The sequence below is a fragment of the Equus quagga genome, chromosome 6 (assembly GCF_021613505.1).
Source record: "Equus quagga isolate Etosha38 chromosome 6, UCLA_HA_Equagga_1.0, whole genome shotgun sequence".
NCBI classification, from domain to species: domain Eukaryota; kingdom Metazoa; phylum Chordata; class Mammalia; order Perissodactyla; family Equidae; genus Equus; species Equus quagga.
The window spans coordinates 71,377,746-71,390,091 of record NC_060272.1 but is presented as its reverse complement, the minus strand read 5'-3'; the positions used below and the strand labels follow the sequence as shown (position 1 = coordinate 71,390,091).

At 40.0% G+C, this 12,346-nt stretch overlaps 1 pseudogene; it reads right to left on the bottom strand.

Annotated features, from left to right (window-relative positions):
* LOC124240739 (cell division control protein 42 homolog) overlaps window positions 1-8,526 on the bottom strand; it is a 72,890-nt pseudogene extending 64,364 nt beyond the window's left edge.
* Between the last annotated feature and the right edge of the window lie 3,820 nt (window positions 8,527-12,346).

Genomic DNA, 12,346 nt, shown 5'->3' with positions numbered 1-12,346 from the left:
TGCCATAGGAAAAAAAATGACACATTACATTTGAATGATTGTGGATTTCTCATGAGAAACAATGGAGCCCAGAAGGGAGTGGTACAACAATTTAAAAGTAGGATAAGAAAAAAACTGTCAGGGCCAGTCCCACGGCCAAGTGGTTCATGCACCCCACTTTGGCGGCCCAGGGTTTTGCTGGTTTGGATCCCGGGCACGGACATGGCACCACTCATCAGGCCATGCTGAGGCGGCATCCCACATGCCACAGCTAGAAGGACTCACAACTAAAATACACAACCGTGAACTGGGGGATTTCATGAGAAAAAGCAGAAAAAAAAAAAGAAATTTGGCAACAGTTGTTAGCTCAGGTGCCAATCTTAAAAAAAAGAAAAATGTCAACCCAGGATTCTCTATCCAGTAAGAATATCTTTCAAGAATGAAGAAATAACAATAGTCTCAGATGAAAGAAAACTAAGAGAATGAATCAAAAGCAGGCCTTTAAAAGAAATGTTAGCGAAAGTAATGCAGGAAGAAAGAAGATTATACTATAGGGAAACTGGGAATTTTGACGGAAGAGCAACATAAACGGTAAATAGCTAGGTAAATATGACAAATTATTTTCTCCTCTAAAGTTCTTTGAAATATGTATGATGATGGAAAGCCAAAATTATAAAATTGTATGGTAGAGTTTTTAATGTATGTGGATGTAATACATATGAAAACTACAATACAGCAGAAAAGGAAGAGGATAAAATTTCTACATTTCACTTGAAGAGGTGAAATATTAATTTTAATAGACTGTAAAAAGTGACATATGTATATAGTAATGCCTAGAACAACCACTAAAAAACTACACAAAGAGATAAAGACAAAAAGCCGATAGATACATTAAAACAGAGTACAAACATATATTCAAATATTTCAAAAGAATGCACAAAAGGAGAAAAGAAGAATGCAAAATAGAGGGGAGAAAAAGAAAACAAATAAAATAGTCATAAACCAAAAGACCACCTTATCAATAATTAAATACAAATGGTCTAAGCACTCCAAATAAAAAACAGTCATCATTAAATCAGACAAAAAAACCCCTAAGACTCAAATATATACTGTTAAGAAATCCACTTGACATATCCTGATATAGATAAGTTAAAATTAAAAAGATAAGGGCTGCCCTGGTGGCATAGTGGTTAAGTTCACATGCTCCACTTTGGTGGCCAGGGGTTCGCCAGTTCAGATCCTGGGCACAGACGTACACACTGTTTATCCCCCATGCTGTGGAGCCATCCCACATAGAAGAACTAGAAGGACTTACAACTATCATATACAACTATGTACTGGGGCTTTGGGGAGAAAAAAATGGGGAAGGTTGGCAACAGATGTCAGCTTAAGACCAATCTTCCTCACCAAAAAAGGAAAAAGATGGAAAAATATATACCATGCAAACACTTATCAAAGGAAAGCTGCATTGTCTCTGTTAATGTTAGACAAAGTGGACTTTAGAACAAGGAAAATTACAAGGAACAAAGAGGAACCACTTTTTAATGATAAGAGGGTCAGTACACTGAGAAGACACACAATCTTTAATATGTATGCACACACAGTAAAACCAAAACCAAAAAAAGTGTTAAGATACAACTGGAAGAAGTGCAGGGAGAAATAAACAAATGCGCAATTACAGTTGGAGGCTTTGAGTCTCCTCTTTCAGCAGTGGAGCCAGCGGACAAAAAGTCCACAAGGCCGTGGGAGACCTGAACAACACCTCTTCACTAAAGAACAGCAGAACACACATTCTTTTCTAGTGCACTTAGCAAGACAGACAGTATACTGGGCAATAGAACAACACTAGCACGTTTAAAAGTATTGAAATCATCTCAAGTGTATCCTCTGATCTTAATGGAATTAATCTAGAAATTGATAACAGAAAACTATCTGGAAAACCCCCCGAATTCCTGGAAATTAGATAACATGCTTCTAAATAATCCATGGGCCAAAGAGCAAGACTCAAAGGAAATGAGAAAACATTTTGAACCGAGTTAAAATGAAAATACAACATATCAAAACTTGTGAGGTAAAGCTAAGGCAGTGCTTAGGAGGAAATATGCCATTAAATGCGTATATTAGGAAAGAAGAGAGGCCTCAGTTTAATACTAAGATCCCACCTTAGGGAACTAGAAAAAGAAGAGCAAAATAGACCAAAGTTATCAGAAAGAATGAAACAATAACGTAAGAGCAGCAATCCATAAAATCAAAAACAGAAAAACAATAGAGAAATCAATAAAAGCAGAAATTGGTTCTTTGAAAAGATCAGTAAAACTGATAAACCTCTATACAGATTGATCAAGAACATATGAGAATAGAAACAAATTACAATATCAAGAATAAAAAAGGTGGTATCAATACACAACCAACATACACTAAAAGTACAATAAAGGGATACGATGAAAACTCTGTTCACGTACACACAGCAACTTAGATGAAATGCAATAATTCCTCTGAAGACACAAACTACCAAAACTCACTGAAGAAGAAATAAAGAAAGAAATTGAATTCACAGTTAAATGGCACAGGTCAGTATGGACGGAGACAAATAACCGAGATTAACTTGCTGATGGAGGGCACCTTATTTTGCCTCTGCTGGGAAATAGAGTGTTCCCCAAATCTGAAATTTGGTTGTGAATTTATTTGATTAAAGGTGTTGAGTAGTCGGTTAAGAACTATAGGTTTTGAGCAAATTTCTTGAAATAGGAGAATGATATGACAAATTGTTGTTAAGGTTTTAACCTCCTTAAATTAAGGAGATTTTGGCAAATGTGTTTGGGAACAGATATCTATTGGAACAGATGGTCTCTAGAGACAGGTACTAACCAGGAGGATGTCACTGAAATATAATGGTAAAGATCTGATGTAGGCAGGCAGTTTTCAAAAATGAGCATAAGGGATAAATCTAAGGATTGGTATAGTTTATACATAACCACATGTTTATTTTCATTTTTCTCCAAGTAAGATATTTTTCTAGATAAGATAATATATAGCTATGCTTTTTGAGTAGAAGGTGATACATATTAAACTTTTCTAAAGCATCTGGAAAAAGCTGCCTAGTTCGATACCCCTTTACCCAATCTGTTCTAGACAGTTAAACACGCTTTGGACCAGTCTCATTTTCCGCAATAGTTTTTTTGGACACCAAAATGACTGAATTCTCCAAGCAGAAAATGAAAACCCTGAAATAGAGGCAGAATAACAAGTATTACTTCTGTTCAATCAAATATAGAATTTAAATCCACAATTAAGCTGCCTCTGTGTATGTGCTTTAACATTTAAATCTTCTTACCCCACACAATAGTTGAAATTACCGAAGGAAAATAACCAACTTGAGACTGAATAAAATGAGCCTGGTGGTCTTAGGGACAAACTCATTTAGCCAAGCAGTGTTGGCAAAATCCATTTTCGTGTGTAATTTTGAGAGTAAGCCTTTAGGTCAGCATTGAGTTTGTGCTTGTGCTCAGAGCTAAAACAATGTGGCCACTAAGAGCAGCTCTAGCATGATGTCCTCACTATTTCTCACTTTAGCCCCATCTGTCTGGAAATTTATGCAGCGGTGCCCAGAACAGCTTGTTGGTAGCACCGAGGCATTTTCAAGTGGCATTTTTTTCTAAGGGCCAAATAATCTTCAAAGTATTTAAAAGAAAAACAGAAGAGTCTTCTAAACTCTTGCTTCTCGAAGTGTGGTTCACAAATCAGCGGCGTTGACAAATCCTGGGAGCATGCTAGAAATGGAGAATCTCAACCCCAACCCCGACCTACTGAATCAGAATGTCATTTCATCGAGACCTCCAGGTGATTGACATCAAAATTCAAGACACTGCGTTTTAAGCTCTTTGAACAGAAGCTCTTTCTGGGAGGGTAGGTTAGGGGACGAGAGGGTTACATATTTCAGAGATAAGTGTTGATTCCTTAGGCAAAAGTGATAGGGAGGAGTTGGCATTGCAGCTGTGTGGTTGAACAGCATGCAGGGAAAATACAGAAATGCAAAAGGCCCGTTTGAGAACTCAGCCTCTGCTGAGAACCATGCTCAGAGGACGAACATCTACCATGGCACAGCAGGGTTCCTGGAGACCCTGGGATGCTCATCAAGTTCAAAGGCAAGAGTTTTCATATGAGGCATGTGGTAGTAATGCTTTCTTTATGTGTACACAAATCCACCTGATGTTATAAGCATTTGTTTACGAATTAATAACCATCTTCAAGGGGCCAACCCTTCAGCACTTTATCAGACCACAAGACAATGATTAAATCTGTAAACAGTCTGACTTTTTTATCACACAAAAACATCTTCTTCCCACATGAGGGATACAGAAGGAAAAGGTTCCCTTCGTAATCCATGAACTGGAGAGATGCTAACTGAGAGATGTACTGGGTCTGAATTCGATCTTTTTCCAATTTCCAAAGTGCGATCCTGGCCCAAACCTTTGGACACACAGAGAAGTCTGCCAGTAACACTCTGTGCAGGACAAGGACATCCTTCCCATTTTAGCCTCTGGCAGTCAGGATCCCTCTATTTTGTTTCAAGGTTAATTTTCTAGCTAAATCCTAGCACTTTTTGTTCTCAAAGATCTCTGTAGGGAGAACAGACAGATCTGGATGATCTAGATGGGCTTGGCCAAGTGTCTTCACACTGTGGCTGGAGCACCACGCTGGGCTTGGGGAGGAGGAGGAGATTCTTTCCCTTGTTTCTCCTCTTGGGTCTCTGTGCCTCCTCCCAACCCTTCATGTTCTCATCCCTGTAGCAGCTATTTTCATGACCTTTAGTTGGCTCATCAAATGTGATTCCATTTAGAGATTACTAAAGTGATATCTAAATGTTGAATAATAATTGTGGTTTAACCATCTGCTTTTATTGATTGCTCACCGTGTCATGTTAGGACTCTCTTATAATACTCTACTTGGATATTTAAAATGTTCTTCATTGAATCATCTTCAAAGCTTCTGAAGACTCCACCAGTGAAGTACCACATGGAAGCTTCATAGAAACCCTAGGCCCCCAATGTCCTGAGAGTAGAAACAGTAAGGAACAGTAGGATGAATACTGGCTCTGAAGCAGGCCACGCTGGAGTAAGTATCTTAGCTCTGTCACTGCTAGCTGTGCCCTCTTGGGTAAGTTACTTAGGCCTCCATGAGCCTCAGTTCCTCACTGAAATAAGGGAAAAATAATACCTATTGTTTAGTTCTCTGAGAGGATTAAAAGAGGTAACAAATGTAAATCACTCAGCAAAAACACAGGCACTTAGCAGGGAATCAAAATGCTTGTGCTCCCTTTCTTTTTCATGGTGAATATTTTAGCCTGGTTCCCCTATAAAACTGAGCCTAAGTCAAAAGTTATGTGCTAAAGCTTTGTTGAGGGGGTGCAGTCCAGGGAAGTGAAAGTGAAGGAACCAGGCAAGTGAGGTCAGGGAAGAGAGAAAGCAAGTGGAACAGAGTACATTCCAAGTTGTCCAGACTTTACCAGGAAACACACTGGTTGCTCTGTCACACAGGACATCTCCAGGGAGGGCATCTGGAAACGCTGGCTCCCAGAAAGGTCTCAGGGAGGAGGAAGAGGGAAGAATCTGTCTGTTGGCTCCTTTCTGTCTCCCGTTGCTCATTGGCTGAAGCTTCCGCCTTTCTCCACCACTAGGGTGTTAAGTCCCCCACATTTCTGGGTTATTTTGCTATAAGAGCAGTGGCATTGAGCCAGTGAAAGAGCATGAGCCAGAAACATTTTATGCCTCCCTCTCTGCAACGTGCAGCCTCAAAGCCTATCGTGGAAATCCAGTGGGGTGGGTGGCTTGGGGAAGCTTAGTAAGCTGCTGACATCTGCACTTTAGCAGTGACAGGAAAGCACAAGGACGGAAAGGGAGAGCCCTGCAGTGTGAGGTTGGAGGTGTGAGATGAGGCACAGTTTGGTCCTGCTTCTAGCAACATGGGAGATTAGGAACAGCTGCTTACTGCAGCAGGGCCATCTGCTAGGCATCCGGTGCAAGGACAAAGCAGTCTCCATCATGAGGGCAGGGACCGAGCTCAGTGAGTCTCTCTCTAGTAAAGATGGACATCTCATCTCTGTACCAACAAGAAGCCATTGGTACCAAGTGATTTTCCTTGAGGATCATCTGTAGCACTAAGTGGAAAACCATGGCCAAGCAAATCTGAGAATTGCATCAACTGGGTCCGGTATTATGAGAACAGGAGACGGGCTTTCAACAACTTGTGAATGTGGAGGGATGCAAAACGGGCTCATGACAGAGTTATGACCTGGGCCAAGTTTATGTTTAGTGCCCCTCTGATTAAAGCTCAGGAGAAAGGTTGGGGCTAGAGAATTTGAGTTGCAGAGTTAGTTTGTCATCTGGTCCATGCTCAATCATCTCCCTGTACCTACTTCCTCAGCAAGGAGATGGAACTGAAGCCGTGAGACTAAATACCATCACCCAACACGAGCAGAGACGAACCTGCTATGACAAACAAACGGCTGTGAAAGGCGCTGGAAAAAACACTTAACAATGGGAAGAGAACCAAGAGAAAAATCAAAAAATTAAGAAAGAAGACATTTTCAGGTTGAAGGGAGTGACCATCAGTGTTAGATGATGCTGAGAAGCCAACTTTGTAGAATAGGAATAAGAAACAAGGTCCTAATAGAGTTTTGTAATTGCTGCCCTGACCGGAACAATTTCTGTGGCAAGACGGGGGCCGGAAGTATTGCGTAAGATAGAGCAGTGCAATAGAAGTGAGAAAATAGAGCTGGTATTTTTTTCCAAAAATATTTTTACTTAAACTTGGTTGATAGGAACATAAAGAAAAGTTTTGGTAGCTTGAGGGGGAAGCAGAGTTGAGGCAGAGTATTTTTTTTTTAATATCACAATTCATTTATTTGATCTGCCTTCATATCATTGGGTTGTTTCCAATTTTTGACAATTATAAATGGTACTGCTATACACATTCTTGTGAATGTCTTTGGGTGTGTATGTGTGCCTGTTTTGGTTGAGCATATCTCTAGGAATAGTCATAGCGAGTTTCTATATTCAAGTGATAGGCCCATTTATTCATATGTCACATTGTGTATCAAACCCTTTGAAATCTTGATTATTTTTTTGGGGTGTGTGTGTGTATGCTTGCTCTATAGGTTACTGTTATAGGTGGAAGTGTGTTAAAACCCACAGTACATTATTGATATATATTTCTTCTTTTACTTTCATCAATTTTTTGATGTCTGTATTTAGAATATACAAGTTTAAAATTGTATATTTAAGCATTTACAGATTTAAATTTTTTATATCTCTCTTGTAAGTTGAAATGTTTATCACTATGCAACTTCCTTCTTTATCTCTAATAATATTTTCGTCTCAAAGTTTTCTTTGTCTGATATTCATTTCTTTTGCTTAGGGTTTGGAAGGAATATCATTTTTCTATCCTTTTACTTTCAGTCTCTTTATATCCTCACATTTAAGATGTGTCTTTTGAAATCAGAACATAGCTGCTGTTGTCTTTAAATCCCATCTGCTCTGATCAAACTTCCCCATTTGTAAAGCATTTTAGTCATTTATGTTTTTTACTATTATCTAGAAGCAAGGTATTTTTTAGAGTGGTGGAAGCATTTGTTCTACTCGTAGGCAGAGGGGAAAGGAAAAACTAAAAAGACTGAAAATATAAACAAGAGAAAGGAAAGTGCTGGGGCCGGCCCCGTGGTGCAGCCCTAAGTGCGCATGTTCCGCTTTGGCGGCCCAGGGTTTGAGATCCCGGGTGCGGACATGGCACTGCTTGGCACACCATGCTGTGGTAGGCACTCCACATATAAAGTAGAGGAAGATGGGCATGGATGTTAGCCCAGGGCCAGTCTTCCTCAGCAAAAGGAGGAGGATTGGTGGTGGATGTTAGCTGGTCTTCCTCGAACAAAAAAAAGAAAGGGAAGTGCTGACTGATGGGGCAAGCTCTAGAGGTAGTGGCTGGTGCTGTTTCCAGACTCCAGAGTACAAGACAGGAAGTAGTCTTGCAGAGGGAGTCGGGGAGGATTGGCACAGATCTATGTTTGGTGGGGGTGTAAAGAGATGTTCAGGAAGGTTGTCTCTGCTGGCCCCTATTTTTCTCCTAAGGTGGGCATAAAGTCTGCTAAAATATCTGCAAGCAGAGCTGAGGGCTTTAGCGACATGGAAAAGTTTTGCAAGTGCCACCATGGAGTATGGGAAAGGAAGGGTGACAGTGGGAGAGATGCATTTGTTTGAGAGGTGAGGGAGAGCCTTCTGGCAACTATAAAATCTCCCCTCAGCTAGCTGTCAACCTACCTCTCAATGGAATTCCCAAACCCCACATCCTTGTGTGTCCACATTGCCACGGCTCTGAGCGGGCGGCTTTCCTAGCTGCTGCTAATGCAGCCATTCTGGTTGGTGTGGACATTGGGAAGGAGTCTATTTGGAGTGGCAGAAAGCAGGACTTCTTCATTCATCCATTTGATCCCTGTCTTAACGTGTAACCCAATTTGATGTGATTTTATTTTTCACTCAAGCTAGTACCCGCCATATCCACTACGTTGTAACCTTCCCTCCATTTATAGAGTGGCTCATTTAATAAGTCCTCAATTTGTGTTCATTTCCCAGGGAGAGGGCCATGGAGTCTATGACAATGGAAAGCTCATGATTCTCTGATGCACAAGAGCTAATGCTGAGCTCGCATCACTTTACCTTTTGCTGGCTTTTCCCTACTCGGCCCTCACATGAGAGAATCCTTAGCAGAAAATCTTTGCACCTTGGTGAGACAGAAGAACTCAGTGGCTAAATTCACAGCCTCTGAAGTTAAACTCCCAGGTTTCAAAGGATGGCTCCATCCTTCCAAACTGTGATCCTGAACAAATTCTTTATCTTCTTGAACCTCTCTTTCTTCACCTGTAAAATGGGGATAAAATGGTACTATCCTAATGGATTTTTCATGAAGAAAAAATGGCATATGTTGCGATGGTTAGTTTTACCTGTGAACTTGGCTAGACCATAGTACCCAGTTATTCAATTAAACCTGAATCTAGGTGTTGCTCTGAAGGTCTTTTGTAGATGTGGGAATATCTATAATCAGTTGACTTTAAGTAAAGGAGGTTATCCTCTATAGTCTGAGTTAGCATTATCCAACCAGTTGAAAAGTCTTAACAGCAAAACTAAGGTTTCTTGAGGAGGAAGAAATTCTCCGTCAAGATGGCAGCATCAGCTCCTGCCTGAGAGTTTCCAGCTTGTCGGCCTGTCCTAGGCCTTTGGAACTTGCCAGCCTCACCATTGTGTAAGGCAATTCCTTGAGTAGCTCTCAATGGACTGTACATATATCCCACTGGTTCTGCTGCTCTGGGGAATCCTCTCTGGTACATACATGAAGGCAGGTAGCACAGTGCCTTGCCTGTCACAGTCCTCAGGAAGTGTCGACCTATCATTATCATTTTATGCATATCTGTTTAATACAGAGATGCTTTCTGGAAACATGGGCTGCCAGAGGATAATCCCTATGAAGAGCCAATCTTGACAGTCACTTGTTCTTGTCCCATCTCCTGAAGTTGTGACATGTCTCTGTTTTGTTTTGCTTTTCCAGTGCAAAGATGAGGCTTATGATGCTATTCATACTGTCTTAGGCTTGCATCCCTACCTTCTTGGCAGCTGACTTTCACCCGGTGCTTCTTTGACATTCCTTGGGAAGGCCACTAGCCACCAAGCCTGCACTTCGACATCACCCTCCACCTCTTCCATCATGCTTTACAGCACCTGAGTCACTGTCACCTGCTCACCCTTTGTTATTTGTGAGTCCAAATTGAACCCCAAGAATATACGATATTGAGAGAGAGGCCACAGAGTGTTGAACCTCCTTCTAATTGAGCAAAGCACCCTATGAGAAGTCGGTTCATTGGCTGAAAGCTTATGATAGTACTTTATTTACAGTATCCACTCTGTAGAAGAAAACACTTTTTGTAGGTCAAAAAGCTTGAATGTTGGTAATTTCATATGCTTCATCCTAATAATTGTACTCTTCCTCACTATTTTGGATTTATATAGTCTCTAAATATTTTTAATAAAAAATATTTCTGTGATGAGAGTATTATAACAAATCAGTGCTATATAGGCAGTGCCAAGGAGCCTGTGTATATTATTTTTAAATTATTTTTTATTGAAGTGTAGTTGACATACAATATCATATTAGTTTCAGGTGTATGTCGTAGTGATTCAATATTTATACACATTATGAAATGATTACCATGGTAAGTCTAGTTACCGTCTGTCATCTATAAAGTTATTACAGTATTATTGACTATATTCCCTATGTTGTACCTTAAGTCCCCGCAACCTATTTGTTTTATAACTAGAAGTTGGTGTCTTTTAATCCCCCTCACCCATTTCACCTGCCCCCCAACCACCCTTCCCTCTGGCAACTACCAATTTGTTTTGTGTACCTATGAGTCTGTTTCTGTTTTGTTTTGTTTGTTTGTTTCTTAGATTCCACGTATGAGTGAAGCCATACTGTAATTGTCTTTGTCTGACATTTCAATTAGCATAATACCCTCTAGGTCCACCCATATTGTCGCAAATGACACAATTTCATTCTTTTTTTATAGCCCAATAATAACATTCCATTGTGTGTATATATGTACCACATCTTCTTTATCCATTCCTCTATTGATGGCCACTAAGATTGCTTCCATATCTTGGATTATTCTACTTTAGTTATAACAAAAGGTAATTCAACGGCAACTCAGATGAGTCTTGTCCTTAACAGGCCACCTCCCTGGTGTTGATCTCTTGGAGATGCGGGGGTGGGTTAAGCATGGATGCTTGGGGAGCTCTCTCAGTGTTGACATCACAGACATCGTAGGCCTTTTAGCATAGGCCTCTGGTCCAGAGAGCTGTTACTGAGCCATTTGTTTACTCCATGCATTGCTCTTTACAGGTGGTCCGTACGTTACTCTGGGGATAGATGAGATTTAGGTGTCATATTATCAGCTCCTCTTTGCCAGTGAGATATTTTTACTGTTTTGGGGATTTTCAGTAGAGATGGCACCAAAGGCTATGTGGCAAACTGCTAGGTGTATATGTGCATGAGCTTTTGGAAAGTAGAAAAATACTGAGTATTACTTAATAAAAATTAAAAGAAAATCCTGTCTTATACTTCACATAATCTACAGAAACTAGCAAAGTGCCATGTCCATAATAGATCCTCAATAAAATATAAGGTGCAGTGTGTGGTATGGCAGTCTAAAGGCCTTGACATTTAAGCTGGGTTAACCGGGTTTGAATCTGAGTTCTGTCACTGAATAATTGTATAACCTTGGGCAAGTCAAGCTCTCTGTGACTCAGTTTTCTCTTCTGTAAAATGGGGATGAAAACAAGCTCCTAGCCTAAAGGGTTGTGGTGGGATAGTATCTGTAAACTCTGATGCCCGGTATATAAAAAGCATAGTATGTGTTGACTATTATTATTATTAAATGAATGATTTTTAGTATATAGAAGAAGTTTCAGAGGTCAAATTGTGTTACAAAGCAGAAATAAAACCCTAAAAATCAATGATCCACAAAATGCCCAAACTCTAAAAACTATACAATGTTTTCTTTTATTAGAATGGTTTTGTCTTGTTTACTGTGCACTATTACATAGGTCATGGGCCAGATTATATCTCTTGGTCTCCCAAGTACTTTTGTTGTAATTGTTTTTGCTCTATCTCATTTCTTCCTCCTGCTACTCGATATATCTTTGCCAAATGCCTGAAATGGCTGATGCAATCATTTCCCTGCCTAGTAACTGATGGCCATGGCATTGGTAATGATCATTAAGATCAGTAAACAAGATAACCTGATTGGTACATCAGGGTCCACCTCCTTAGCCTCAAATGCGTCTATGCATTTTGTCCACAATGAGTTAAAAACGAATGTTTTTCTCTTATACTGCTGCATGGCGTTTTAGAATTTAGCAGTATGTAATCACAGGAAAGTGTTGTTCAAACCACCAGCTTCTGTGAATGCTGTACCTCGCAAGGCCTCAGAGGAACCCTAAGCTTCTTTATCAATTATTTTCAAAATATTTCTTGGAGGAAGCTTGCCATCTCAACACTGTATGATTTTTCTTGCTGCTCTGAAAACTGCATTCAGATTCACTCTAAAGCTACTGAACTTGCATCAAAGAATTCAGCCTTAGAGCAAAGAAATGGCCTTTTCAATAAAAGTGATAAAAATAACTTAAATTCCCAGGGTGCTTTTCTTCTGAAAAACTCATGAAGCCCTTACATGATTTGGTGGAGGGATTTTTATCTGGAAGGATTTCTCTTCATGGGTGGCATTTGATTGATAAAGTTTCTCAGAGTTTAAACGTATTTTTGAACA